Source organism: Myotis brandtii, unplaced genomic scaffold (assembly GCF_000412655.1).
Source record: "Myotis brandtii unplaced genomic scaffold, ASM41265v1 scaffold2140, whole genome shotgun sequence".
NCBI lineage: Eukaryota > Metazoa > Chordata > Mammalia > Chiroptera > Vespertilionidae > Myotis > Myotis brandtii.
This window is the reverse complement of record NW_005358000.1, coordinates 22,183-24,794: the sequence shown is the minus strand read 5'-3', so window position 1 is coordinate 24,794 and position 2,612 is coordinate 22,183. Positions and strand designations below refer to the sequence as shown.

The following is a 2,612-nucleotide window of genomic DNA, read 5'->3' as shown; positions in this document are numbered from 1 at the left end:
GCGGCTCGTGAGCCACATGCGGCTCTTTGGCCCCTTTAGTGTGGCTCTTCCTAAGCCTTAGGAGTACCCTAATTAAGTTAATAACAATGTACCTACCTATATAGTTTAAGTTTAAAAAATTTGGCTCTCAAAAGAAATTTCAATCGTTGTACTGTTGATATTTGGCTCTGTTGACTAATGAGTTTGCCGACCACTGCCCTAAGCGTTAAGTGGGGAATAGACCTGGGAGTGTTAAACTACAGCTTCTTGACAAAGCTGCACAAATCACATGCCTATGATATGTGGCCTTCACTTTGTTCCTTTCCAGTTATTCATAATCAGGTTAATTACAATGGTATCATTTACACCACATATGATACAAGGAAGTAAATCTAAATTTAAAAATCTAAAACAGAATACCCTAGATTTCTCAGTCACTACCTGCATTACTGAGTCCCCTACTCTATTGCTGACAATTGAGGTCGTGATTTTTGTTATATCTTTTTTTAATTTAACATGTAGGTAATATCATGCATTTATTTCTGTATAGGATCAGAGAGAGGTTCTTCACATAACATCAAATAACATTCCACAGGGGCCAGTGGTAGATGTTCTATATTAGTGAATGGTGTCATTACCCTCCCAAATTCTCACCTCTCACTTGGAAACCTCATTATTTCCTATTATCCAGTCTATCCAATTATTTATTTTGCTTTCCTCTTTTTTTAAAAAATATATTTTATTGATTTTTTACAGAGAGGAAGGGAGAGGGATAGAGAGTTAGAAACATCGATGAGAGAGAAACATCGATCAGCTGCCTCCTGCACACTCCCCACTGGGGATGTGCCTGCAACCAAGGTACATGCCCTTGACCGGAATCGAACCTGGGACCCTTGAGTCCGCATGCCGATGCTCTATCCACTGAGCCAAACCGGTTAGGGCAATTAATTCCCTTTTAATGTGCACGAATTTTGTGCACCGGGCTACTAGTTGTCTTCGTATTTAAAGCGTATTTCTTCTAGGTAGCATATAGTTGAAAGTTGCTTTCTGTAATCCTATTTATCTCTGCCTCTTAATTGGGTCATCTAGACCATTATATTTAACATGATTATTGATATGGTTAGGTTTCAGTCTTGTGATATGTCTCATCTCTTCTTTGATGCCATTTTGTTTTTCTGCTTTCTTTTGGATTAATTGAATTTTATGATTATATTTATCTTATTTTGGCTTATTAGCTGTAACTCTTTTTCTGTTACTTTAATTGTTACTTAAGGTATTTACTACATATATTTAACTTACCATAATCTACCTTTAAGACATAATGGAATATAATACTATCATTCATTTATTTTACTTCATTCTGTATTATATTTCATTTAATGAATGTACCAAAATGTATTTAGCCTATCCATTATTGATGGAATTTAGGTTGTTTCCATATTTCACTCTTGTAAATATTGCTGGATGAACATTTGTTTTTGTTTTAAATATATTTTTATTGATTTTTAGAGAGAGGGGAAAGGAGAGGTATAGAGAGATAGAAACATTGATGAGAGAGGAAGTCATTGATTGGCTGCTTTCTTCATGGCCCCAACTGGGGATCAAGCCCACAGCCCAGGCATATGTCCTGACTGGGAATTGAACTGGCAACCTCTTGGTTCCTGGGTCAACACTCAACTGTTGAGCCATACCAGCTGGACTGGATGAACATTTTTGTATGTTTTTGTTTACTTTTGCATAGGATATATTCACAGAGGTGAATTGCTCAGTTAGGCATTTTTCTGACAGTTTAGCAATTTAGATGACTGAAAATTAACTAATATTTTAAAGATATTAGTGCTCATAAAATGAGTTCCAAAGTCACTGTGATATAATTAACCATTGATAGCTATTATCTTTGATAAGAGTATCTCATGTTTTGAATTGTTTCCTTGTTTTCAGCTCTGAAAGCAATTACCACTTTAGAAAATTTATTAACAACTGAAGCATTAGAAGGGAATGACCCACTTGCAGATACAAGTTCACCTGTCAAGATTTTCAGTCTAGCTGCCCAGCTTGCTCTAGAGGTAACTCTTATGTATACATTTATGAAATGTTTGCCTCTTTTTCATTTTGTGAGATAATTAATGGAATCATCATTAGGTAGGCACAGGAGAGGCCTTCCCTTACTTCCTTTACTATTTTACCTCATATTTTCTCACCAAGCTTGGTTACAGCATTTTTTTATTTCTCTTCATTTCTTTCTAATGTGAAGTAAATGAAACAAGGTGAGGTAACAGATTTGTGCTTAAAACTACAGAAAAAACAAATATAATAAAATGTTAATTTAAAAAAAACCCCACCAGATTTAAAATGCTATGCCATGCAAACAAATGCAGTAGTTATCTATTTAGAAACTTGTCTTATCACCGCCTGACTTTTGTAGGCAAATTAGCTATAACTTCATGCTGAAGTTGCTAGAGGGCCAGAACATTATAAATAGGGAAGCAGGTTGTTTACCACGACAGTAGAAGTGATTTTTTTCTGAAGATATGGGTAAACAATGTGATTTAACAGCCTTTGAACGTGGGATTTATATATACACTGAGTGGCCTGATTATTATGACCACCCCATCAGTACTTCGTTGGGCCAC

At 35.6% G+C, this 2,612-nt stretch overlaps 1 long non-coding RNA gene across 1 annotated transcript in view; it reads left to right on the top strand.

Annotated features, from left to right (window-relative positions):
- Positions 1–2,612, top strand: part of LOC102240115 — a 26,847-nt gene that overhangs the window by 9,878 nt on the left and 14,357 nt on the right. The window contains exon 2 of the long non-coding RNA XR_313561.1: positions 1,921–2,045. This is a non-coding gene — a long non-coding RNA (uncharacterized LOC102240115). The remainder of the gene's footprint in view (positions 1–1,920; positions 2,046–2,612) is intronic.